Raw genomic sequence first — 27792 nt, forward strand, 5'->3', positions numbered from 1 at the left:
TGGAATGCATTTAGTGGAGCGATGCCAGTAATTGAGCTTCCTGTTCATTACTGAGAACTAATTCAATGGTTTTACTGTGGTCATGTATGAAATGGAGTCAAGCGGGAGACTCCTCTGCCCATTGACTCCAGCTTCTTCTGAACTGGTCAAGATTTTCCAACCGAAATAACAGTGATGTTCTGCATATACCCTGCTATTAAAATGCTGACTTTCCATGCATTGCAGACACCTGAATGAGTGGCTTCCTCAGGAAGTGAACCAATATCATAAAGGACCCTATTACCCTGGTCACTTCTTGTTGCTACCTTTGGCCTGATGCCCAGCATATTTCAGTTAAAGAACAGTTTATCTCCACCCCCCCCCCCCACCCCACCCAAATTGCTATCAGGTTATTGAACTTCCCCTTACCACCCTAAGCATAAACTGTTCCTGTAAGGGTTAAAATTTATTTCATGCTTGCAGGCACTCTTGTGGCTTTAAAAAAAATATATTTTTATGCTGTCTCCTAGCAACATCTTTGAGCCAAGGTTATAGCTGGTTTCTCAGCTTGTTAAGGAGATGGCATTTTTTAGTTTAGTTCTTTAGTTCTGCGAAATGGAGGATCCATAGAAATGTTCTGACATTTCCTATTGACCATCTAACAACATTGTAACAGCTTGTAACAGTGTTTAGCAACATTGACAATGCTTAATATCATTTAATAAACATTGGAACGAACAGCTTGACTTTAGTACGAATTTGTTTGAACACGTCATAGGCCACAAGCAACATTCTTTGATCCCCCAAGCGGCTATAAATTAGTCACCACAACTCTGTCACCACAAAATGTCTGAACCATTGAAACACCACTTTTATGCTTGCACTAAATGTACCTGTAAATAGTTATTATCTACTTTTCATGTTTTAAAAAAAATTATGAGGCTGTAGTGTGGATTGTAGAGGGTCACTTGACCTCTCTGGCTGGAATGTGGAGTAGGCGGAGCCATGTGACCTCTCCAGCTGGAAACTGGTCAGGAGCCACCACATCGGTCATTCAAGGTAAAGACCACCCATGCTGAGCACTCACCTTGCAATTGGCCTTTACAAAAGATCACACAGGTCGGGCCTGTCTCTGTTAATCACCTGGGCTGGCCCAGCTGAGCAGCAGGGGGGATAGAAAGACTGATAGGGGGAGCTACCAGGTCTTTCCCCCCCACCCCCCCCCCCCACCCCCAGGAATGACCTAGTGCTTGAGAATCAAGATCAAGCAGAGCTTCGTGGTGAACACTGATTAATCATTATTCTACTGTGCTTTTTCCTTATTGAATGTTGGGTAGGTACCTGCACTAGGTCGAGGGATGCTGGATATTGCTGTGGCATTTTCTTCTTCTGTATATCTCCATCTAGTGCAGTTTATAATTTTAGCTCATTTAGATACATCCGATGTGATTGCTTTATGTATTTTATAAGAGTGTGTGAGTGATTGTGATTCCTTTTGGCAAATTTCCCTTGCGGAAAAATAAGCCTGTTATCACATTCCAACTGTGCCTAGACTCGTTGATTTTCAGGCCCCTCAAACCTGTTCATCAGACACAACAATGTCCACTGTACAATTGTTCCTTTTTTTTTACACTAAGTATGTGTCTGGCTGGGGCAAGTAAGAATTTTGCTGCCTATGTGCTTATCTTGATGTATGACAATAAATCCATTAACATTATGGTGCCTTTACAAGTTTGGAAATCCAGAACAGTGATGCTGGAATCAACCTCAAGCACAGAAGGGATGGGAAGCTCTTCAACCTGATGAGACTTTGAGCTATTACCAAAGTGAAGGAGACTGTTCTGAGAGACTCCCTCTTTGCCGATGACTGTGCCCTGTATGCTGGCTCAGAACCAGACAAGCAAGTTAATATGGACAAATTCTCCGCAGCTTGTGTCAACTTCGGACTCGCCATCGACGTTAAAAAGACTGAAGTCATGCAATAACCTGCTCCTCGTGCTCTGTACACAAAATCCAAAATCACAGTCAAAGGGCAGAAACTGCAGACAATAGACCAGTTCTCTTATCTTGGCAGTATCCTCTACCTCCACCCCCGAGAATTGATTATTGATACAGAAGTTAACTGCAGAATAGCAAAGGCAAGTTCTGCTTTTAGAAGGCTGTGTTCCACTGTATGGGAACATCGAAGAATCAGTCCAACAACAAAACTTAAGATCTACAGAGCCATGGAACTCGCAATCCTCCTGTATGCTTGTGAAACGTAGACTGTGTATCAAAGGCATGCAAGACACCTCAACCATTTTCACATGACTGGTCTTCGCAGAATATTAGGCATCAGATAGTAAGGCAAAGTACCAAACATTGAAGTTCACTTTAGAGAAACTCTACCATCAATCCACTCACTACTGATGAGAGCACAAACCCGGTGAACGGGTCATCTCATCCGTATGCCTGACGAGTGGATAACCAAGCACCTCCTTTTTGGGGAACTCTCTGCTGATAGATGCGAGCATTGGAGGGCAGAAGAAATGTTACAAAGATATACTAAAGGCCTCCCTGAAGTCACTTGACATAGTCACGACCACCTGGGAAACAGTGGCACAAAACCGCCCTACCATCCGCAGTCTTATCCACTCGGGCTGTCAAGTTTATGAAGCAAGGCACACTGCTGAAGCACAATGTAAGAGTGAGCTATGCAAGTCCAGAGCCACTAATCCAACAACTGCAGTGTCTGCACATATCTGCCCAGGACATTCTGTGCCTGAATTGGCTTGAACCATCATCTTCGGACCACCGCATCCTGTGACTAATAGTGTTGAGGTTATCATCAACGACAATGGATGAACGACATGCCAATAAATTCATTAACATTATAGTGCCTTCACAAGTTTGGAAATCTGGAACTTTTTGTCTAAGTTGTGTGGAAGCCACTCTATTGGAATATTTCATTTAGTATTGAAGAGCTGGATGACATGTTAATTGATAGACTTAATTGATAGGTACTTCTTAAATATATTAAAGTTTGCCCATTGCTTTGCAGACATTTTTTATTGGGTAAAAGGGTCCTATTGCTCTTGAAGATTTATGTATTGTTAGAGATCAACAAAATAACCATTTTCTTTTCATCTATACTTTATTTTGCATTTAATTTTGTTTTACTGATTTAACATTGAATTTTATGCCAGTTGACTTGGAGTACTTCAATCTAAGTTAGAAATGGTGACACAAGGCATTAAAGGCAAGGCTGTTCTGTTTGGTGATGATAACTTGATGGAAGTTCAACTGGAAAATATCGCAGGCAGTCTGGAGACAACAGTAATATCGTTGCCTGGAGCAGTATAAGGCCTATTAATATTTTCGCAGGTCCTGGCAAGAGTGAAAGGGAATTTCCAAGCTGCTAGTGGATAACTAGCAATCAGAGATACAATTTACAATCTGGATCCTGGTATATGATGGCTGCAATTATAGGGGTGGGGTGTGAATCTTAATGTTGTTTTATAAAGCCAATAAGCCATAATGAAGACATCAATGAAGATGTCAACCCTTTTTAGCAGTGAAGGTAGTCAGTGAACAAGATATTGTGGTGATAAAGTGAATGATCATTCTCTATATTTTTTGCATTCGGCTTATTAGCTTATTAACTCTTGTTATCACTGATCTGATTTCTTGGGTGAGAAAAGTAGTACAAAGTAGCATTGCCAGATCTCTCCATAAGGGTCTCATAGTTTGTTTTGCTTCCAGTCTGACAAAAAAAATCTGTCTTATCTCATTCAAATGAACCTTTAAATCGGCAAAGTCTGAAATTGCAATTTGCCTGAGGTTTTCTGCAATGGAGAAAGTGCAGTGAACTCTTCCATTCTATTGTGTATTCTGAGCAAGCCTATTCACTTGGCCACCAGAAATTTGCTATGACCTCAGGCTTTCTTTATCCCTTCAATAATTAACCTGGGATTAGTTCTTCCCAACTGTCATTGTGTATTAATATCAGTTTATCCACTGAACTGAGTTGGAACAGAAATGGAAGAGGTCGACTGCTGGGAGCTCTTTCCAGAGAGCAAATTGAGAGCCCAAGCAGAGGTTGTTCTATTTGTGCACATGCAGGACAGAAATTTAGAAAGGTTATGAGATTGATTACAGCCTTGTCGAAAATGCATACTTTGTTGAGATGTATATATTTTTTTCAAATCAATTAAACCAGTGACTGTATTTATTAGTTTCCTTGCATGTTCTCTCTCCATTCGTAACTCACCTTCCCATTATTTATTCATTCCTTCTGTTTTCTTCATTACTGCCTTCCTTGCTCCCTCCCTTTTGCTCTTCCTTTTCACAAAACTCCTTATACATCCCTCCATTTTTTTTCTGCTTTTCTAATCACAGAACTTTTGGAATTCATCTTGATATCTCCTGAACTCACCTTGACAACCACCAGAGTGGACACTGAAAATTCATTGAATAAAATGAACGGTGGAGAAATGAGCCCTTTCACCTGTACTGACTATATTGGCTTTGATGCATCTCTATGCTAATACTATTTGCCCCCATTAGGGCTGTATCCCTTTATGCCATTGGTTCTCATCCTTTTTCTTTCCACTCACATACCACTTTAAGTATTCCCTATGCCATAGGGGCTCTGTGATTAGTGAGGGATTGCTTAAGGTGGTAGGTGGGTGGAAGAAAATGTTTGAAAACCACTGTTTTAATCGTACCTAATTGACTTGTATTGTGCATGGTTTCATAACTCCAAAAGAAATGGGCCAAAGACTATTTTTCTCAAGCAAAAATATTTCAGTAACAATTGGGTCTAGAGCAGCAGTTCTCAACCTTCCCACTCACCTACCACCTTAAACAATCCCTTACTAATCGCAGAGCATTTATGACATAGGGATTACTTAAGGTGGTAGGTGAGTGTAAAGAAAAAGGTTGAGAACCTCTGCTTTATGCCTTTCCTGTCTAAATACCCATCTAAATACCTTTTAAACAGTAATTAGATCTACATCTAGCACCTCCACTTGCATTTCGGTCCTGATAGTCACCACTATCTATATGAAAGGCTCATCATTTACATTTCAGACATACAGGATTAGTAGGATCGTTGGTCACATGGGTGTATTGGGGCAGCATGGGCTGATGGATTCAAAGGGCTTGTTACCATGCTGTACTTCCTTTTTAAAAATATTTTTATTGATTTGTTAGAAATATTAAATGTTACATATTGACTACATATTCATTACATAACTTTTATATAATGCAATACAGAATAGGAATTATAAGTGATTTATACATTGTCTTGTATACAATGCTCAAATAAAATGGAAATTTCCTGATGACATATTCATTATTGGTTATCTAATTGGACTAATCTTTACTTATAAAGGAAAATAGAACAAACACCAACCCCCTCCCCCTTCTAATCTTGCGCCTCCCACTCGACACGGTCACCAGTGAATAATATGTAAATAATCACCTCCTGGACATTGGACAGGAAACCTCCAGAGCACATGTGCTTATGCATTCAAATTATGATGGTAGTCCATAAATGGGCCCCATATCTTGGCAAATTCAATCTTGGGCTGTATTTCTAAATTAAATTAAAATATTAAAAAATCTCCTATAAATTTTTGCTTAAACGTGCTCCCTAGTTCTAGAGACCCTTGCTCTCGAGAAAAATAACTTTCACTCTCTATCATAGCTCTCCTCTTACAAACCTCTAAGTTCTCCCCTCAGCCTCCTACATTCCAATGAGAATAACCCCAGCTTCTCATTCTGTCCTCAGAACGATACCCTTCCATTCTAGTCGATGTCCTGGTGAGCACCTCTTTATTTACTCAATTGTCTATGGCTGTTTACATTTCATTGCCCCATTATACTTGGTACAGTGAGTAAGGTTCTTCTGTAAGCAGTCTAACAGTTCAACTACTATTTTATGTTAGAGAACAAGAGCAAAATTATGAAGTATTGAGTTATGATGTCAAGCAATTAGTAAAAGCAAGAATAGCACAAGTGCTCTGTTGTGGAGTTCATTCAGGAGTCTGGTGGCTGCAAGGAATAAAGAATTAATGTCTTTAAGCCTTTTGAGCCTTGTCCCCAATGGGTGGAGGGATAAAAGAATGTGTCTGTGTCGCGATGGCTCTTTGAGTATGTTGACTATCTTTCTACAGCAACGACTCACGAGTCCATGGGAGAAACGGAAGTCTGACCTTGAGCAGAGCAGCTCCCATGCCACTCTGTCGTCCATCCAGCAAGTATGCTTTTGAAGGAAGGACATGGAGGACATGCCAAACTTCTTTCCAAAAAATTAGGGAGATTGATGTGCTTTATTGATTGTCATGTCAATATGGGTGGCCATTGGAAATATTTACTTCTAAGGACTTGATGCTACCTACTCTTTATAATTTGGCATAGTTGAGGTGGACAGGAGTGTGGTCCTTACCCCTTCTCCTGAAGTTAATATTCATCGGTTTCATCTTCTTAATGATGATAGAGACTTGTTAGGCAGCTCGGTTGGCATAGCGCTTAGCCATCAGTACTGGGGTTTGACTCCCATGCTGTCTCTAAGGAGTTTGTACTTTCTCCATGTGCCTGTGCTGGTTTCATCTGGGAGTTGTAGGTTGATTGGATGTAATTGGGTGGCTTGGGCCCGTGGCCCCAAATAGCCTGTTAAATTATCAGGGTGTCAAGATAATTTCTTAAAATTTTGCATTTAAATTTAAATTTGAAATATTTAAAAATATTAAATTATCTTGGCACCCTGCTACTATTATTTCAATCACCTTTTTGTATTCCATCTCATCATTATTTGATACCTGCCCTACAATTGTGGAGTTGTCAGTAAACTTGAAGATGGAACTAGAATTGTATTTGGTTGTACAATCGTGGGTGTAGTGGGAGTGTTGGTTTTTAACACCTTTCCTGTAGCATGGTGCTCAGAAATATGCACAATATTCCAATTTCAGTCATGATAGCATTTTAAATCATAAAAAGTTGTTTAAAACTTAAAAAAATAATTTTAAACATAAAATGGAATAAGTTGAAAAAAAATCCTTCAACCCCCAGTTTGTGCAGGATTCCTATGTCAGATCCAACATCTGTCACTCAACTTGTCCTGAACTTATAATGGATCTGCATAAGTCTAGAATTTATTTGCTTCGGACTTGCTGGGCACTTTTTTGCTTCAGAATTGCTGCCCATTGTCTGTGATTCATTCCAACAACTTTCCAGTATTTTGAATACTGGGGAAAGGCAGTCTAAACAAAATGGATATAGGGAGCATGTAACATCCATAATGCTGTCATTTTATTAGCATTAACCAAGAGGATGATTATTTTTCCTTTACAGCTTCATATATTTCATTCTCTGGCTTTTAAATAATTCAGTATAGCTTGTAAAAATATTCAGGGAGCTGGTTTTTCAGTTTAGTTCTCAAGAATCTTAGTTTTGTCCTACGTTATCAGTTCAAGTGTTAAAATCACCACTCCGATGGCTAAGCGCTATGCCAACCGAGCTGCCTAACAAGTCTCTATCATCATACCCCAACTCCGTCTAGTCCCTCTTCTATCCTGAAGATTAAAAAAATGCTGGGGTTCAGGATTTCCCCAGTTAGTCCCTCATAAAGTTCATCGCCGGAGACTATTTATGTACGCACACAGGCTTTTGGAACAGGAATAACATTTAACTATCCTATCCTCGTATGTTCCATTGATGAACATGGAATGGCTCTAAGAGTGGCTGAGAGTTCCCCACTATCAGCTAAGATTTTCTATTCCTGATTATTATCAGCATCCACTTAGGACCAACATAACATTGTGCAGATCTGGATCAGACAAGGTATTTTCGGTTCTCTTGTAATGACTAGGGGAATTTGTAGATACTTCTGATATAAATAGCTTCTGCTTCGATGCACAATGGGAAAATAAAATAGCTACATCAATAGAGTACTGTGCCATTCTCAGCGATGAATATTGTGAAATGATCAAATTATTGCACTATCAACTGAGGTAACTGTGGGGATAAAAAGGAAAAAATAATCTTGAAGTGTATGAGCTGAGGATATTCAAAAGGGCTGTACCCAATTTAGTACTTTACCAATACATGCTGTTTCTTTTTATCTTTTTTTAAAATCTGAACTACAAGCAAAACAAAATCAGCAGGTCATGTAATATCTGTAGAGAGAGATATGAAAGGCTGCAGAAAATGCTTTTCTCTCTGCAAAGGCTGCCGACTCATTTAAGTATTTCTGGTGTTTTCTGTCTTTACTTTGGATTAAGTGTCAGGAAAATAAAAATTGCAGAGCCCAACTTACAGTTCCCAACCTAGACAAATTCCCACCAAATAATGTGACAATAATGCCAGATAATGTATGAAGTTACCTGAAGACACTGAAGAGAGCTGCCCAGCCTTTCCTTAAAACGGTGCACAGCTCAGGATCCAAATCAGAATTTATGGTCACAAACAAGTCGTGAAATTCCATGTTTTGTGGCAGCATCAAAGTGCAAACATTCATATTATAACCATCTTACAACATTACTCTAAAAAAGTAAAAAAAATGATAATGCACGCAAAGCAAGGCAGTGTCCATGGTTCATTGATTGTTCAAGAACCTGATGGCGGTGAGGAAGAAGCTGTCCTTGTGCCACTGAGAGCTCATCTTTAGGCTCCTGTACATTTTTCCTAATGGTAGCAGAGTCACTTGTCTGAGTGCTACTGGTACCATGTAACCCAATACCACCTGTGGCATGGTTGGGTGGTCGACAACTAAACCAGCTCCCCCACCAGGCTTACCTGGTGCGGAGGATGAAAAACAAGACCGGTTAAACTGTGGATGAAACCTCTCAGAGGGTCAAAAGCCATCTAGCAAACACATGCTGTAAAGTGCGGTAAGGGCATCCCTTGCATCGAAGCTTGATCTGGCCATTCAACTGCAGCAGAACTTCCCCCAGCTGTCTTGGACCTCACCATGCTACTGGATCCAGGAGGGGATGTCAAGTGGGTTGGTCTGAACCTGTGCTCACCCAAAATCCATTCTTGCACATGTTGTTCCTTTCTGACGCATTCTATCAAACCCCACAAAATGATAGAAAGGAACCATCATCATCCTATAGGATGGATGGTCTGAAGCGGAGTGAAGATGGGGGGGGGTTCTTTGAGGATAGAGGCTGCTTTATTAAGGTAGTGCCTCATGTAGATGTCCTCAATGGAGTGGTCTGATGCCTGTGATGTCACAAGCCAAGTTAACAACCCTCTGGATTTTATTCTTGACACCTCTATACCAGGAGGTGATGCAACCAGCAAGAATGTTCTCCACAGTACACCTGTAGAAGTTTTTGAGAGTCTTTGGTGACACCAAATCTCCTCAATCACCTCACAAAGAATAGCCACTGGTGAGCCTTCTTCATGATTGCATCAACGTGGAGGCTCCAGGACAAATCTTGGGAGATGCTGACACTCAGGAATTTGAAATTCTTTACCCTCTCTACTACTGAGCCCTTGGTAAGGACTGGGTCCTACTCTGCTGACTTCTTCTTGGAAGTCCACAATCATCTCCTTGGTTTTGCTAATGTTGAGCACAAGATTGTTGGCATGGCACCACTCAATGAGCTGATCTATCTCCCTCCTGTACACTTCCTCATTGCCGTTTGTGATTCTGCCGACAACTGTGGTGCCATTGGCAAATTTGGGCATAGCATTGGAATTGTGCCTGACCACAAAGTCATGGATGTATAATGAGTAGAACAGTGGGCTAAGCACACATCCTTGAGGTACAGCTGTGTTGTTAAACAGTGAGGAGGAGACATTGTTTCCAATTTGTACTGACTGTGGTCTTCCAATGAGAAAGCCAAGGATACACTTGCAGAGAGAGGTACAGAGGCCTAGAGTTTATAGCTTCTTGTCCAGCATTGAGGGAATAATGGTGTTGAAGGCTGAACTATAGTTGATGAAGTGCAGCCACATGTATGAATTGCTGTTTTTGATGTGATCCAGAGGTGAATGGAGAGCCAACAATATTCCATCTGCTGTGGAGTGATTGTGACGATCTTTGCTTGGGTTCGTGTTAATTTTAGCCATGACCAGCCTCTCAAAGCATTTCATCATGGTCAGTGCTCTTGGGTGGTAGTTGTTGAGGTAGCTCACACTACTCTACTTGGGCACTGGGATGATTGATGCCATTTTGAAGCTGGAGAGAACTCTGACTGCAGCAATGAGAAGTTGAAAATGTTCATGAACACTCCAGCTAGTTGGTTGGGACAGATATTCAGTACCTTGGTCAGCTATGCCATCAGGGCCTGATACCTTGCGAGAGTTCACCCTCTTGAATAATGTTCTGACATTGTCCTCAGAGACAGATATCACAGGGATCTCAGGCCTTGCATGGGTTATGTTAGGCACTGTTTGGTTCTTCATCTCAAAGTGGGCATAGAAGGTATTCAGCTCATCAGGTAATGAAGCATTACAGTCATCTATGGTGTTTTCCCTCACTTTATAGGCTGTGATGGCCTGCACTCCTGCCATAGCTGGCAAGTCTCTGTTTCTAGCTTCCTCTGGAATTGCCACTTTGCTTCAGAGATGACCTTCTGCGGGTCCTACCTAGACGTGTAGAGATCTAGATCCCTGGCCTTAAATGCCCTTGATCTCACCTTCAGCAGGTTGAGAATCCCTTAATTCATCCAGGGCTTCTCCTTGCGAAACACCTGGTACGTACACGTGGACACTCACTCATCCACACAGGTCTTGATGAAGTCGGTGATACATGTTGCATATTCATTCAAGTCTATAGGTGAGTTCTTGAATATGTTCCAGTCCACCATTCAAAGCAGTCCTGCAGATGCTTCTCCACCTCCCTTGACCATACTTTCACAGACTTCACCACTGGCGCTTTGGTCCTCAGTCTCTGCTTGCATGACGGCAGTAGAAGTACAGCCAGGTGATCAGACTTGCTGAAGTGTGGTTGTGGTATGGCTTGGTAGGCTTTCGTCATATAGCAGTGGTTGAGTGTGTTGACTCTCCTGGTCTCGCATGTGACGTTTTTGTGGTGGTTTGTCAGAGACTTCTTCTGGTTGGCCTGATTAAAGTCCCTTATAAATAATCAGGAGGGCATCAGGATGTGCTATCTCATGGCTGTTAATCACAGTGCTCAGTCGCTCCAGTGCCAGCCTGACATTAGACTGGGGTGGAATGTACACTGTTACCAGAATAGCATGAACTCCCTCGGTGGGTAGAATGGGTGGCACTTAATTGGGAGATATTCTAGTTCAGGGAGCAGGACTGGGACATGATCATTACACTTGTCCAGCATGATGAACTAATGATGATACAAATGCCCCCTCCCCTGGTTTTTCCTGACATTGCTGTCCAATCAGCGTGGTGGAGGGTGTAGCCCACGGGCTGTGGCGCTAGGTCTGGAATGTTCACGTTTAACCATGTTTCTGTAAAGCACATCACACATCACTCCCTGACAACTCTCTGATGTTGAAGTCTGGCTCGGAGTTCATCAAGTTTGTTCTCCATGGATTGTACATTGGCCAGGAGGTTAATAGGGATGTATTGTAGCCTGCCGTTCTATTTATTGTGGGAAACATGTTGCAGGCATGAACATATGAAAGAGACAATGATATTAAATGCAGGCTCTAATGACACTTGCGAGATCTCACAAAGAGAACACAGCATTGACATGGCATGTTAAATTGGACTCATTATTGGCAACATAACACTACATGTGGAAACTGGGAGCATTTTATCAGAAATATATGGATGCCTAAAGCACTGACTTATTTTTTAATAGTTCAAAGTAAAAGCAAAGATTGTAGCAGTACGCTTGGAGGGAGTGGGCAGAACCAGCGCTAACAGCTCCTGTTTTGTGACAGCTAGACACAACAGTCTCCTATCTACTAGCAACTGGCTACTACAGCCACAAGGCACGGTGACTCAGCAGCACCTGTAGGTCAACTGAGAAGCCCTGGCCTACTTAACGTTGCTTTGTCATGAGGTCGTTAGTACTTCAGGTGTCATGGTGCCAAATCACATGTCGTGTATCTATATTAAGCCTGATAATACTGTAATAAATGCTCTTCTCTTCGCTGGCTGACAACTTCAGGTGTGGTCTCATTATTTCAACAAACATCTGTCACAAGATCGCGAAAGATACTTGCTTAATGTCAATGGTTTGCATTCATATTCCAAGGGTTATGACTTTAAAACCGAGGATAATAAGTGGGAATTAACATTTTGCCACAGATATACCATGAAGAATTGAACAGCCTTTCCTTGAATTTTAATTGCATTTCATGTCTAATTTCCATGGTCAACAACCTCAGTGCCATCATTAATTAGAAATCTAACAGGATCAACCATAAAAGTTGTCCAAGGCTCACCTTTGACTTCCAAAGCCTTTTCCACACCTACAAAGACACAAGTCAAAACTGTGCAAGAATTATCTCAATTTGACTGTGATTGTACGCTGGGAGAATTGTTTGGGATCAAGGTCTCACCATAAAAGTTTGGCAACTCAGGACACTTGAGGAGAAATTCTTCCTAAAGGACGGGGAATCCTTGGAATTCCCTACCCAATAGGGTTACTGAGTATGATCATCCAGCGTTTTGGTAATAAGATAAATGAAAGGATATAGAATTAGTGCAGGGAAATGGCACTGAAATAAAAGATAAGTCGTCTTGTAACTAAGCATGAATGAAAGGCCTACTCATGTTTTTTTTTATCGACTCAAGAAACACAACAATATATGGGACCTAGCTGCCAACTTAAACCCCCAGTCCATCCATCATTGGAGTTCAGTGCTACATGCATTGAGTTTCATCTATTAGTCAATTGCAGCCGCTTATCAGGCTGTCTTTAACAACATTTCCTAAATTTTAAATCTTAGCATCCAGAAAACAAAGGAAGGAAATGCATGGAACACCACAAATGCAGATTTCTTTCACGTCTGACACGGAAGCACAATACCCCTTCCTTTTTCGCTGCTCTGTGAAGATTTTGGAAGCTGGAACCATCAGCACACACATCTTTGAAAGTGTCTTAGGGATGTGCAACAAGTGACACTTTGCTTATGGTGATCAAAGCTCTCAGATGAATACAATTTCCAGCATCAATATGTTCCACATGGGGATACGTCAGTGGTTTGGCAGCAAAAAGTTCCTCACCTTCAAGTTCTTCCTACCCAACCCAGAAATTTTTGAGTCATTGTTGAACTGTGATTCTGGACTTATACAGTAGTGAAACAGAATTGTCCCATCAATGAAGTTATCTATAACTGTATAAATGGAAGCAAATTCCCTGGTAAATGTCATCAATTCAGGAAAGGGAGACCCCAGTGATCTTCTTGGCCATTTTAATAACGTCCATTGATTTCCAGTCTGATGCTCTGCAGTTACTGTACCACCCATCAATGCAGACAGACAGGAAACACTCAATTCTGCACCTGTATAATCATGCATAAAAAAATATCTGGGACAAATAAATCCTTCAGCATCACCTAAGTCTTGCCCCAATGAGTAAACTTTGTGTCTTGAGTTTGAAATAACTTCCATGCACCTCGTAAGTAAAGTTAAAGGCTGCAAATGAAAATGACAATCTTGACAGTGAAGAAACTAAACACTGAGTTAGCGTTCACTTCATGTGGCATCTGTCTTCGCTGTACGGGAGTGACTCCAAGCTTTTGGTTGCCTGCCACTTGAATTTACCATGCCTCTCACTCACACTGAGGTTTCTGTGCACAATGAGGCACAACTCTAGTTCTTGAATCCTTCAGCAGAGAATGGTTTGGGCCAAGTGCAGTGGGGTGCTCACAAATCAGTATATTTGTAGTGGGCTAAATGGCTCTGTACTTAGCCGCACATCTCTGTAGCTCTACTTTATGGCTCTCCCTTGTGGAATAAAGTCTTATCGTCAATCTAGGCACATTGCAGTGAGCTGCACTCATTATCAAATTTTCTAGCATTAGATAAGAGATTTTCTTTCTGTTTGTAGCAGAATTTGTTGCTTTTGCCTGCCACTGTTTCTTGTTATCCTTTGTGCAGTTTCGGCTCCTGGGCATATCTCATGGTCTCATCATTGTTTCTGGTTATCCTTTGTGCTGTTACGGCTCCTTGGCATATCTCATGGTCTCATCATTGTTTCTGGTTATCTTTTGTGCAGTTTCGGGTCCTGGGCATATCTCATGGTCTCATCATTGTTTCTGGTTATCCTTTGTGCAGTTTCGGCTCCTGGGCATATCTCACGGCCTCATCATTAGCCACACATTCCATTGAAATGGAGCATAGACACAACTGTCCATTAACTGTGCAATGCATAAAAGTGCTGTTGAAGCTCTGTGCTGTAGGTCATGCAGAGTCCAGAGGAAGTGAAGGGACACAACCAACATTTTGAACCAGAGCCCTTCATCAAGGCATGAGCATAAAGCAGTCAGGTGCCTGAATAGGTTGGTGGGTGAAGAGAGGAGAGGAGGTAAGAAGGGGCAGGAGGAGGAACAAGAGGCCCCAAGTGGACATGGGTAGGCAGGCAGAAGAGAAAAAAATCTGAGGTGATGGGGGAGGGGGCTGCTATCTGAATGGAGTGGCAAGTGGGTGGGCATTGGAGGAAAGCAGACAGAGGGATGGGAGATGTATGGGGGGGGGGGGGTCCAAACACAACTGGAGAAGGCAATGTTAATGCCATGTGTTTGGAGTGTGCCCAGACGTAATATTAGGTTTTGTTGTTCCAATTTGTGAGTAGCATCGATTCAGCAGTGCATGAGGCCATGGACAGATATGTTGGTGTGAGTATGGAGCATGGGATTGAAACGTTTGGCTACTGGGAGTGGCACAGCCAAGGTACTCAATGAAACCATCTCCCAGTCTGTGACCCTGATATAGAGGAGGCCATATAATGGGAACGCCAAATGCAGCAGGTGACTCCTGCAGGTTCACAAGTGAAGTGCTGTTTCATTTCAAGGACTTATTGGGGTCCCAAATAGTGGTGAGGGAGGAGGTGCAGCCACAAGTTTAACATTTCCTGCCGTCACAGGAATAGGTACCGAGGGGGTGATTAGTTGGAAGGGATGACTGGATGAGGGAGTCCTGGAGAGGGGAGAAGAGGGGTAGATGTGGCTGGGGGTGGGATCACATTGTAGGTGGCATAAATTGCAGAGGATAGTGGTTCATGCAACCCTATTACAACACCAGCGACCCGGGTTTGAAGTTGTGCAGCCTGTAAGGACTCTGTACCTCTCCTTGTGTCTGCGTGGATTTTCATGGGTGCTCTAGTTTCCTCTCACTTTCCAAAGACATGCAGGGTTGGTAGGTTAATTGGACGAATTTGAGTTGTGTGGGCTCGTGGGCCGGAAAATCCTATTACTGTGTAGACAGTATCTCTAAAAATAAAATATAGTGGACGCAGCGGCTGGTAGGATGGTTGGTGAGGACAAAGAGAATCCTGTTATTATTGTGTCGAGGGGCAAAGTGGGATAGGGCAGATGTGTGGGGATAGAAGGGTAGATAAGTGCTGAATTGATGGCGGTGAAGGGGAAACCATGTCTTTTTGAGGATATCTCGGATGGTCGGGAAACGACCAGATGTGACTAAGGCAGAGGAACTGAGAGAAAGGAATAGAATGGTGTGAAAAGGTGTAGTCATGGTAACAGTGGGAGTTGATGGGCTTGTATGAAATGTCTATGGTGTTCATTTCCTGAGAATGGAGGCAGAGTGATTGAGAAAGGGGCAAGTGTTGCTTGAGATGGAGGAAGAAAATGTAAGGTCAAAGTGGTCCATTTACTGTCATCTAGTCTCACCATTTCAGTGATATTTCCTTTATTTCACTCCATCCTCTCCTGCATCTTCTCTGCCACCTAAAACTAACTTGTATCACTCTTTCCCAGTTCTGAAGAAGGGTCCCAAACTTGAACATTAAACCATTTCTCTTTTTATAGAAGCTGCCTGACTTGCTAAGTATTTCCATTTGATCCCATTTTCACTTCAATGTCTGATGCTGCCTTGTGCAGTCATGAATTACTTGGGGTAAGATGAAGCCACATTGGACAGAAACAGGCCACATGGAAACAGGCCACATTTACTTAGATTAATCCTGCACTCATCCCTTTTTATTCTCCATACATATCTGTCAACATCATCCCAGACTTCACTATTATTGGGGAGAATTTATATTGATGAAAATCCTTCCAGCCCGCACATCCTTGGGAGGAAAACGGAGCACCCAAGTGAAACACATATAGTCACGGGAAGAACATGCAAACTCCACACAGAGAGCCACAGAGATTAGCTTTGAGGCAGCATCAATTCTGGCCTCCTCGGTTAATTAATCAATGGAATTAAGCAGAGCATCAAAATTACTTTTCCCGATGAGCAAATGCACCTTTGATCTGCGGCGTTGCAATTGACTTAAAGCATCACAAGTCGAGGTGAGAGAACATTTTTTTTGCCTCCTCTGCCATTCAATAAGATGATTCTGATTTTGTAACTTAGTGCTGGTTTTGTGCAAGAAACCCCCACTTGATTGGAGCCAACGTACCATAAGCCTTTCTCATCTCCTGCTGAACCTACACCTGAACTTTAATATACCAGACACAATATCTTATTTGAATTTGATTGCTATGTGGTGATCATTCTCTGCAGAGCATTAAAGAGCAGCAAGGAATATAAATTTACTCTGGTTCACACATGCAAAATACACCTTATAAAAAGAGTGGCACAATAAGGTTCATTTCTTAAATTTAACTCCATGATCTTCCATGGAAGCAGAGTGCAATGGGCCAATCCCTCTGCATTTTCTGTTCAAGTACCAATTTATATTTACTTCTCAGCAACCAGGAGAAGCAATGATTTTATATGAATGCAGTATGCCACCCACCAATTAAATGAGTTGAAATCTATTGCCTGCTTAGCCACAATGGAAAGAATATTGAAATGCTGCAAAATATTTGAACTTATAACTCCATAGAATTTGGAAACCATTTTTTATTGTCTGAGCACCACTAAAACCCTTTAATTTAGTTCCTCACTATTGACCCATATACTGTCATGCATACCCAATTTTTATGTGGGCTGATGATCTGATGATCAAATGGCCCCGATTTTTGAGTCTAATGATACCTCACTCAATACATGGAACAAAAGGAATGAAACCCTGTGTTATATTATCCACTCTCTAATCCTGCACCATTCGGGTAAAATGATAAACTATCAACTGAAATGGATTACCATGAACATGAAGTGGGAAATTAATTTGGGAGCGACCTGATTTTTGTTGCCTACTTATGTGTCCAAGAGAACCTTTACTCACAAAACTACTGGGAGGTATTTCTCAACCTGCGGGCATAAACTGCTTGAGATGCATTTATGAATTTTGGATTGATTGCAGCAGTTGCTGACTTAATATACTGAATATTGTCACTTGTGAAACAACCCATAGCTCACTCATGTACATTTATGTAATCTTTATGCTTCCTTTGGCATCCCTTTTTTCAATAAAATACATCAGAGGGATGCTTTTTGCGAGCTTCTGAAACTGTAATGGGCAGAAACCTGAATCTGTGTTGAATTACTTTAACCTTGGACTACTTGCAAGGGTTGTGGTAACAGAAGCAGCAGTAGCTTGGAAAGATCAAATGGTGTTTATTAAATGCAAGCCGTGTGCATTCAGCAAGGGGCAGACAATTGGTCATGAACAATTTGGTGCCCATGACAGAGCTATTAACAAGATACATGAAGTTTGCACTCACATCACTGAAAAATTAATGGGCAATTTGCTGGAACACAGCATACTAATGATAATTGTACAAAACAAGTTTTAAGGCTGATTGACTGTAATTGCTTCACCTCCTCCAAGGTCCATGACCTCAGGGAGGAGTACTTAGAACCAACAAAATTAATCCAAAATGTGGTCACTTTGAAATGTACAAAAATGGCAAAATAAATGCTGGCCTACAAATCTCCCAGGGACAAAGGTGTCCCCAATTAGTAACACTCTTGTCCATAAATCCAACCACAGTCCCTTGGGTGAAAGGCAGTACAACAGCTCACCTGGCTGACTCTGAGTTGAATGTCAGATTTTATTGCTATTTTGCACTTTTTATGGATTAGTGCCGACTCCTCTTGCATATGTGAGCTTTCATCTTCCATCTATACATTAAAATTCCTCTAAGCTGCTAAGAAAATAATTCCTACTCTTTATCAACAAAATGCTGTGAGCAAGAGATAGGAGACAGTCCGACATTCCGAATATATGTGCTTGATCGAGTTTGTTGATATGGAATCACATTTGCCAGTTATCATTGTTAGTAATACTGAAACACACAGAGGGCTTTAAAAATGGAAAGACATTCAAATTATCAGTTTACTTCATTCTTACCATGGTGTCTACAGATTTTTGTGATTTACTTCAAATTATCAGGTGCCAATGAGTTATAGTCACACAGCCTGGAAATAGCCCCTTTGACCACTGGGTCTTCACTGATCATTAAGCTCACCCATTTATATTAACTCGACATTATTTTATTTTCCTTTCATTCCTAAAGGATTTCGATGCATTCTCCCTCCTCCCCATTCACTGGCAACCCTTCAATGGCCACAATGTCCAATGGACATGGCTACAGGGGGAACATGAAAACTCCACACTGACAGCAATTGAAACCAGGTTGCTGGAGCTGAGAGGTGGCAGCTCGAGAGCTATTCCAGTTTGTGCTCTAATAATCCTAATAGGCTGCTGTGGTGTTATACCACCAGCCTACTGCAGGGGGCAACCTCTGTACCTGCAGAAGTGTATGGGAACAGGACAACACCTGGCCGGCTGCCAATCAGTCGGCCTGAATGGATCAAGCCCCACCTGGTCGGGTGCTGGCCACCTGAGGCCTCATACTGAGTTACTGCAGCCACAGCCAGCCTGGCTCTGTGGAGGTTTTTGTGGATTAAAGCCTGTTGTTCAGTCTTTACCTTGTATGTGTCAGATTCTGTCTAATAGTGCACCACAGCTGCCTCACTGTTCTTCCAATGAAACCAGATGAGAGCCTCAATTAAAAATGATATGTGAATTAACAGCACCATCACTTACTCCTGAGGTGAAGATTTCCAACCAAGAACTGTTTCAAGAAAGTTTCAAGTGCTATACGGAGATAGGAGACTCTCAACCACCCTGTCTGCAGCTTGCATTTTCCCATCAAACCAAGTCCATTGCAAAATAATTGACAGAGAGCAATTGCAATGGCTTTTAGAACATTGTAATGGTGCCAATCTCAGTCTCAGCCAATGGTCAACAATTTTACTCCATCCTTAAATTTTCTGCTCCTTTTGCATAAAATGAATGCAGGTGACTCCTGCATAATAGTAGTTTGGGTAATCAAAATTCACCCTTACAGCATTCAAAACTCATGACCAAAATAACTGGGATATGGAAAAAAAATTCACTTTTATGAAATTTGTACATGAAAAATAATCACGGAATAAACAATAAATGTGGCTGTTCTTTCAACTTGCTTTCCTTAACACATTATAGAAAATTACAATAAGGACCATTTCCTTGTAATGTGGGGATCACCTGTACAGACATACAGACATGAGGAAAATAACACAAACTCTGAAAATCCTCAGTGGTATTGTAGGTGTAATGAAGGCAGAGAAATGAGAGTAAATTTGAAACATGACCATTCCTTTTCTCTCACTGATGCTGCTCAAGCCATTGAATTCTTCCAGCAGGTTATGTTTAACTTCAGATTCCAGCATCTGTGTCTCTCCAACAAGCTCCTGTCCTCTTAAGAGGCAAATTCCACTCCACTCCCTCTGGGATTTTCTGTGGACTGCACAGAACACAAGGCTGAGTTGATAGAAATCATGGTCTGTCCTATTTAATAGACATATGTATAATGTTTAATTGCTTACACATTTCACATTTCATAAGGACAACTGGAGTGTTTCACATCACACGACCATATTGTTGTCATTTAATCCATAAATTACTGAACAAAATCAAATTTAGAGTCATAAAGTTTGTGTGGAAACTGGCTCTTGTGGCCAATTCATCCATGTTGATAAAGTTGCCCATCTGAGCTGGTCCTATTTTCCTGCATTTGGCCCGTATTCCTCTAAATCACACATGTCAAACTCTGGCCCGCGGGCCAAATTTGGCCCGCGATATAATTATATTTGGCCCGCAAGATCATATCAAAAATGTATTAGAGGTGGCCCGCTGGCCGCCGCGCCAGTATAGCGCATGCACAGTAACTGCTGTGTCCCAGGGTGAGAGAGAGAGAGAAAAATCCTGGTCCTTGAAAAGTAGTAGTGGGTGGTTTTATAAACATGCTGTCGTGTCCCCCCGCCCACCCCCCCCCACTGCAGCGCGGGCTGGCCGGTGTCAGGGGAATCCAAGGCTGCTTCCCAGTGCCTGGAACCCCAGTGGCACAGCGTTTCTTGGAGCTGCAGATGGAGTCGGGACGCCGGAGGGAAGATTGGGGCTCCCCGCCGGGCGATGGGGGCGCCGGCCGCCGGCCGCCCTGCGCCTTCCCACCGGACCAGCGGCAGGTGCCCGGAGTACACATGGAGAGTGAGATTGGTCGGGCAGGTAGAGTGGAACCCCCCGCCAATCTCAGGAGTGGCGTGGGCTGGATCGGCATTAGCCGCGCTCACCTGCTCCTCCACCACTGACCGGGATCCCAGCGCGGTCCTGAGCACGGAGACTGCCCTGGAAAGGTCCTGGGACACCGGCACGGAAAGAAAAGGGGGTCCGGGAGAAACTCAGCAGGTCAAGGGGGGTCCGGGAGAAACTCAGCAGGTCAAGGGAGGTCCGGGAGAAACTCAGCAGGTCAAGGGAGGTCCGGGAGAAACTCAGCAGGTCAAGGAGGGTCCGGGAGAAACTCAGAAGGTCAAGGGGGGTCCGGGAGAAACTCAGCAGTCAAAGGGGGATCCAGGAGAAACTCAGCAGGTCAAAGGGGGGTCCGAGAGAAACTCAGCAGGTCAAGGGGGAGGAGTCCGGGAGAAACTCAGAAGGTCAAGGGGAGGGGGTCCGGGAGAAACTCAGCAGGTCAAGGGGGATCCGGGAGAAACTCAGCAGGTCAAGGGAGGTCCGGGAGAAACTCAGCAGGTCAAGGGGGGTCCGGCAGAAACTCAGGGGGGGCCTGACCTCGCCAGGACCGTTAGCACTCCCCCTCCCTGCCTCAGGCCGACCCGCGACTCAAGGTGACGGGGCCGCTGATCCGCCGAGATGCCGCCCTGCAGCGAGAGCCAATGCCCCTGCACTGTCGTTGTCCAACCCGATCGCCCGCAAACCCCGCCCTCCCGCACACAGGCCTGAGTAAGTATTATGAACTTTAATCTCAGGATAAAATGATCTTCCAATAGTTTCATGTCACAGTGATAAATATATTCCTGGTTAAAAATGGTCCTGCACCTGGATACAAGCTCATTAGGCATAAAACTTGAAAAGTGTGTAAATCAAAGGATATCTGTACCAATGGAAAAAGGGCATGGCAAATAACACTGCTAGAGTTCATGCCCACAATCAGTCACCCATTTGATTGTTTCAAGAATCATGTTATTCTCCCACATTCTCAATAGCCCTCAGATTTTACTACTCGACAGCACACTAGCAACATTTGACAAATCCTCTATAGAGAAATATTATTTATTGAATATTTTATTTCTCATTTGTTAATGCTTCTGGAAAGAGTTTATCCAAAACTATTATTAAACATTTATTTTAATAAGAAAAAGTTTAACATTACATATGTTGAAAGAAGAGAAAACATGCAGATGTTGAAAATTTTCAATAAATATTTAGTTCGGCCCTCGACTTAGTCCAAGTTTTTAATTTTGGCCCTCTGTGAATTTGAGTTTGACACCCCTGCTCTAAATCTTCCCCAATCTATTTACCTGTCCAGTGTCTTTTAAATATTGCGATTCTCGACCATTCCATCTTGCACCTCGTTCCATACATCCACCACTCGCTACATGAAAAATTTGCTCCTCAGATCCCCTATAAATTTTTTTTCCAAAAATATACTTTATTCACAATAAATTATACACAATATAGGAACAAAGAACTATTCAAGACTTTAACATTCATAGTTTCCATCATATTGGGTAAATTATATACAATACAGGAAAAACTGTTCAAAACTTTTTATGTAGTTTCAACCATCTTGTCAATGTTCATTTCACATTTTACATTCTTCTTTTAATACTCCATTATCACCAATGTTTCTCACCACCACTTTTCCCCTTCTTTTGGTTGAGAGGCTTCCCCTTAATGTCAGCCCCCCAGAGCCCAGTAAGAGGACTCTAAACCAATGATTTTCAAATATTTTATTTCCACTCAAATACCGCCTGAAGCAATCCCTATGTCATCGCTGCTCTGTGATTAGCAAGGGATTGCTTCAGGTGGCATGTGAGTGGGAAGGAAAAGTTTGAAAACCACTGCCCTCAACTGTGCTGCTTCCCCACAGTGCCCTCATGTTTACTGCACCAGGCTTCTGCGAGTCTTGAAGCCTGGGATGTGCCAGTCGGCAGCATTCCTGGACCGACATCTCAGTATGCTGAAAGATCAACAGGTTTTGGGCTGAACAAAGGACATCCTTACTGAGCTGATGGCCTTCCAGCAGTTCTGGATGTCGGTCTCAGAGTGTGTTCCTGGGAACAGATCAGAGAGGACTCTGTAATGCTGCCACTGTGACAAAACCCCCTTCATCACCCTCCACACACTCTTTGTGAATCTACATTTGGCAAAGAGGTGGGAGACAGTCTCCACTTCACAGCAGCCATCCCGAGGACAATGTGCGTGGAGGGTAATGTTCCATTTGTGCAAGAAGGGATCTCGGTGGGACGGCTCACCTCACTGCCACCAGGCCATCCTGGTGCTTTTTTGTTATCCCTGGCAATGAGGCATTCTGCCAGATGACCTGGACGCTCAGCACAGGGAATCATCCCACCGGATCCATTGAGTTTTCCTCTCTCAGATTCTGCATGTCATTCTGTGCTGACCACAGCCTGATGACCACATGGTCGAAGGTGTCATCCTGGAAAAATATTTCCATGAAGAGTAGGTTGCGCTGCAAAGTCCAGCTAATTGGAACATGCGTGGCAATGGGGCCAGGCCTATCCTTCGCAATATCTGGGACAGATAGAACCCCAGCACGTAGCGGCACTTGGACCCCCCCCCGCTCCCCAAAATGAATCTGAAAACTGCTCTGGTGACTGCCGGGGTGCAGGAGTGGGGGATGGGCCACACCTGCACAATGTACAGCAGCACCAAGAGCACCTCACATGTGGAGACCAAGTTCTTCCCTGTTATTGAGAGGGAGCGCCGTGCCCAGAGTCCCAATTTTTGGTGGAACTTGGTGATCCACTCCGACCAATTCTTGATGTATGCCTCAGACCCTCCAAAGCAGATCCCCAGTACCTTCAGGCAGCCAGTTAAGGGGATAGTGGACTGGTTAGGCCAGTTCCCGAAGTGCATTGCCTCGCTCTTCTTTTGGTTTACCCTGGCACCTGATGCGGACTCAAATTGCTTGCATATGCTGCTCAGTATCCAGAACAATTGTGCATCCAAACGGAAGATGGCAATGTCGTCCATATACAGAGACACCTTGACCTCAGTGCCTCTAGTGCCTGGCAACATTACTCCTCTTCTGCCTTTGTTTGGCAAAGGGCTCTATACAACACATAAATAAGTTTGGAGACAGTGGGCAGTTCTACTTATCTCCAGACGATGGGGAAGCTATCTGTTTCTCACCCGTTGATTTAGACTGCACTTCAGTTGTCCGTGTTGACCAGTTTGATCCAATTCTGGATTCCCTCCATCCATCTAAGTTGACCAGACAGGCATCCACTCCCCTGTTCTGCACATAGGCTATGGTGTCCCTGAGTGAGGCTCTCAGAAATCTTCTTGCCTGGAACTGTGAATATCTAGTCTGGGTTGATCATCTGACTTGATTGACAGTTGCCTTGGGCAAAATTTTGTTGTTCACATTTAGCAGTGAAATGAGTCTCCAATTCTTGATGTCCTCCTCCTCCTTTTGGTAGATGAGAGCAATGATGGCCTTCCTCGTGGAGTCTGACATGCTGCCTGCCAGGAGCATGGCATTGCATACTTCCAGCAGATCCAGGCCCATCCAGTCTCACAGAGCTATGTTCAATTCAGCCCATAGGCCATCACTTTCCGGGGTCTTACTCAGTGGCGTATCTAGGTAAAGTGGCGCCCTAGGGCTGCTACTGACATCGGTGGCCCCTGTTAAAAACTTCTCAAAAATGCCCTACGAATTAAACTCTTCACTGATTTCTTTATAAAACTCCAATGTTAAAGTTCTGACAGTCTGACTGAGGAATGACGAACATCGTCAGAGAATGTGAGCGAATGAGGTTCTATATTTCCCCTAGCCCGACAACTTTCACACCTCATTTTATTTGAATTTATAAGCTTGAAGGGTTTCTATCCAGTGATGGTTCTTTTCAGAAATCAGATGATAGAGCATAGATAAAATCAGATAAAATTAATGAGGATCGAACTTTCTTTGGAAAAAAAAATTGTACTCCATTGGGAGGTTAAAGCTGGCGACAGGATCAGCGCTTAGGGGGGTAATTGGCAGGCATTTCCCCCCCCCCAAAACAAGGTATTGTGACCCCCCCCCACCTGACCTGGTGTATTTGTTGGCTGCCATCTTTTTTATTCTAGGGACAGTGCCGATTTCACGTTTATCTGTGGCTGGTGATGTTTTCATGGTGCTTATAAGGTACCAATCTCATCCTGCTCCACTGTGCGATCTCTGGATTGGAAGATGATCTTGAAGGACTCTGAGGTGAATAGCAAGGCTTGCTGGTTCTTCATCTCTCGGAGTTCCTCCCTCAAATTCACCCCTCTTGACAGAAGGAGTTGTTGCAGGTCAGACTGGAGTTGGCTCAGCTCTCTCTGTCTCTGTCTTGCCCTTTGAACACCTTTATTGCTATTGGCACTGCCAGATCATCCAGCTGTGTCTATGATGCAGTTGAAATTAGCAGCCAGAACGTCGCCAGCAACGGTGGGAACTGTTGGGAAACAGCTAGCATGGCCGATCCATACATATTGATCAGTCAGAGTGGGGTGTTGCGAGACTTCAGGTCCAGCACAAGAATCACCCCCACCCCCCAACCACCTCCTTAATCTCGGTGATTATAAAGTCCCTCCCCAGCCACACCAACAGCAAGATACCCAGACCCGTGATGTGACACTCGTTTCCCCCGGCCACACGGGCAATTCATGGGGCCACCATTGTGACCACCTCTGATAGTTTTGGAGGTGTGGCAACTCACACTCCTGTAAGAAAATGACATCAGCTTTAACTTTATCAAGGTTTTGCAAAGCATTAACACATTGCGAATTGTGTTTAACACTACACACATTTAGAGTGGCACATTTAATGTCCATTTTGGCTCATAAGAGTCCACAGTCTGAGCCCATATGCCCACCGCTTTGTTCTTCACTACTGATTGTGGGCTCAGGAACAGGGTGTGATCTTCCTCTGGCAGTGGAGGCTCCACGGGCAACACTGGTGGTGTCACTATTGGGGGGGGGGGGAATATCTGGCTAAGTACCTGCTGCTCCATCTCTTGGTTGGTTAATATTTTTCTCCTGAATCTGGGCGGGGGGCCACGGCATCTGGGTTGGAGCCAGTTTCCCAGAGCTGGGGTTTGTGGGGGAGGGGGTGGTTGATGACTGCCTCTGTGCTGCTCCTTGTTTCTTGGAGCTGGGGCAAGGGTTGGGTAACTGCCTCTGCACTGCTCCCAGTTTCCCAGGGCTGTGGGCCACTGGCCTTAGCTTTCCTCATGGTCTCCTGGGGCTGGAGGTCACTGGATGCTGTATCTCCCACCTCCAGGCTTATGTTAGTCTGTTTTCTTCCTCTTCATCCTTGTTCTTCCTCTATCTGAATCTGGAGCTTATGTCGGCTTCCTCCTCAGAAGCTGAGAGGCTGCTGGCTTCTGCATGCGTCTTGACCCATTTCCTTTGCAGGTTTCTTGGGGCTTCTTGCCTTTTCACCACCATCTGCCATTCCCCATTCGCAGCTCGCTCCTCCATTGCCTCTGCCCCCTCAGGAGGAGCATCCAGACTTGTGGTTAAGGTTTGAGGATTGGATGTGCCTGGGGTCTCTGCTCTCAGTCTCTGGCACAGTTTGAGAACTTCTGTGACTCTCAGTCACAGTTGCAGTTCAGGGAGTGTTGACCTGGTTTTGGGGGAGGAAGGGTGTGGTGTTGGTCATTTGCCACTTTGTTGCAAATGTAAGTGGTTACACATTTTGGGCAGGTCCTGTAGAGGTGACCTCCTTCCCCACACAGGTTGAAGCACTTGCTCTCTCCAATGAGCTTGGTCACGTGGCTTTCCTTCTTGCAGATTTTTCATATGACTGCGCTGCATTGGGCTGCCACATGCCTCAGTCTGCTGTAATTCTGGAATAGACCAGGTATCCATGGTTCCCACCGATGGCAAACACAAAAGGGGTATGAATGATGGTGCCTTTGCTGTCCTCTCACTTGGTGTTTTCTTGTCCAGATTCCAAATGTGTCTTTGATGTCTACGCAGATCCCTGTCCCTTTGACATAACACCCAAGGAAGGTGAGCACGTCCATGGCTGGCCCATGTGGATTAAACATGTGCTCTGTCACCACCTGTTACTTCTGTGTCGGAAGGGTGGAGAGTGGCTACACTTTGAAAAATGAGAGTCGAGCCACGTTGCCCTTTTTCTGGAACTCCTGAAGCAACCTCTGCCATCCAGCTGCGATCTTGAAGTAACTGTTGTCCACCACATCCCGGAGGTAGTCGATGTCCTTCGCCTTGAATTTGAGGCACTACTTTAGGTCCTTGCGCACAAAGAGGTCCCAGAAAAATGGCAATCCCACACGAAGGTCCCTCACTGTCATCCCAACAGTGTTCCAGATTCTGAGGGCTGCTGGAGAGTTGCCTGTCACAGCCATTCTTGTGGAACTGTTGGAGACAGTCCTACAGCTGGAGAGGGTGTTAGATTGACCCTGAGATCTATATAGGATCCATCCCCGCTCAGCAGGCCAGGTCACATAAGATGATCTCGACCTCTCAAAAGTCATCTTTTTCTTCCTCGCTGCCAGTATAGCTTCTCACAGATCAGGTTAGTCCGTTCTGTTAAGAACAGATATTTCACTTAATCTTAGCCAAAAGACCTCTTCCACTTTAAACCAATTTTCTTCAGTTTTAGACTCAAGCTTAAGTGCTTTCTATTCTATTCCATACAAACCATAACTTCAGCAGCAGAGATGAACCACCGAGAGCTTCTGAGATCTCATGTGGTGACGAATGTTCTCTGTCCTTGACAAACCATTACTAACAGGAGAAACCCATTCAATTCCTCAAGTCTGTTTACAAGATTTAAAAGACATCCATTACATCCTCTCAGCTGGCTTCATTTACATTAATAAAGTGAGCTGAAATCTATTAATATTAATTTGTGAGAGTAAACATGCACCTTTTCATGGGCGGGAGTTCTGGGGAGTGAAGATCCACTTCCTATCTTTGGGTTTGTAATTCTCGCTCTTCCTAAACTTCCTCAGCTGTTGTAAAAATCTCTTCTTAATTATTCATAATTCTTTACTGAGATCTCAATACTCAGTTAATCAACACTAATCTTTCTGTATTTGGAAGTAAAATAACAGGTGTATCATTCTTGGCCATTTCTTGTACAGTACTTCCAATGTGATGTCACAATAAAACCCCTCTCCTGTTAGTGCTGGTAGAGATCATACATTATACCACAGCGGTTCTCTTTCCACTCATATCCCACTTTAAGTAATCCCTATGCCAGAAGTGCTCTGTGATTAGTAAGGGGTTGC

At 43.5% G+C, this 27792-nt stretch overlaps 3 long non-coding RNA genes across 8 annotated transcripts in view; 1 reads left to right on the top strand and 2 right to left on the bottom strand.

Annotated features, from left to right (window-relative positions):
• Positions 1–27792, bottom strand: part of LOC138741808 (uncharacterized) — a 782604-nt gene that overhangs the window by 199433 nt on the left and 555379 nt on the right. The window lies entirely within an intron of this gene.
• LOC138741043 (uncharacterized) overlaps positions 1–27792 on the top strand; it is a 104495-nt gene that overhangs the window by 50661 nt on the left and 26042 nt on the right. For 2 of the 5 annotated variants that reach the window (XR_011343287.1, XR_011343284.1), the window contains one exon: positions 11756–12061. The exons of 1 other annotated variant lie outside the window; for it this stretch is intronic. This is a non-coding gene — a long non-coding RNA (uncharacterized lncRNA). Of the gene's footprint in view, positions 1–1711; positions 5239–11755; positions 12062–27792 lie in introns of those variants that run through there. 2 more of the 5 variants (XR_011343288.1, XR_011343285.1) reach the window with 1 other exon arrangement.
• On the bottom strand, positions 19365–27623 carry LOC138741804 (uncharacterized). Of its 2 annotated transcripts, none has more exons than XR_011343774.1 (3): positions 27429–27623; positions 21838–21940; positions 19365–19769 (listed from the first exon to the last, which is right to left on the bottom strand). It is a non-coding gene; the product is annotated as an uncharacterized lncRNA (long non-coding RNA). The 2 variants fall into 2 exon arrangements; XR_011343773.1 differs by lacking the exon at positions 27429–27623 and adding an exon at positions 24598–25077.

Source organism: Narcine bancroftii, chromosome 8 (genome assembly GCF_036971445.1).
Source record: "Narcine bancroftii isolate sNarBan1 chromosome 8, sNarBan1.hap1, whole genome shotgun sequence".
Classification (NCBI taxonomy): Eukaryota; Metazoa; Chordata; class Chondrichthyes; order Torpediniformes; family Narcinidae; genus Narcine; species Narcine bancroftii.